The 209-nt window shown below is 51.7% G+C and overlaps 1 non-coding gene across 1 annotated transcript; it reads left to right on the top strand.

The window, feature by feature from the left end:
- The first annotated feature begins 75 nt into the window (after positions 1-75).
- LOC118346045 lies at positions 76-194 on the top strand. The gene has a single exon (XR_004799453.1). It is a non-coding gene; the product is annotated as a 5S ribosomal RNA (ribosomal RNA).
- The last annotated feature ends 15 nt before the right edge of the window (positions 195-209 follow it).

Below are 209 nucleotides of genomic sequence, written 5' to 3' on the forward strand. Positions count from 1 at the left end.
TCCGTTTGGATTGGGATCGGAAGGACGCTAGTATGTCGCTCAAGGATTCTATGAATTCTAAGTAATTAGTTCGATGCGTGCGCGCAGCCCTGCCGTTCTGCACCGGATCCCATCAGAACTCCGCAGTTAAGCGTGCTTGGGCGAGAGTAGTACTAGGATGGGTGACCTCCTGGGAAGTCCTCGTGTTGCACCCCTCGTTTTTGTTTTTT

The sequence above is a fragment of the Juglans regia genome, unplaced genomic scaffold (genome assembly GCF_001411555.2).
Source record: "Juglans regia cultivar Chandler unplaced genomic scaffold, Walnut 2.0 Scaffold_6417, whole genome shotgun sequence".
Taxonomy (NCBI): Eukaryota; Viridiplantae; Streptophyta; class Magnoliopsida; order Fagales; family Juglandaceae; genus Juglans; species Juglans regia.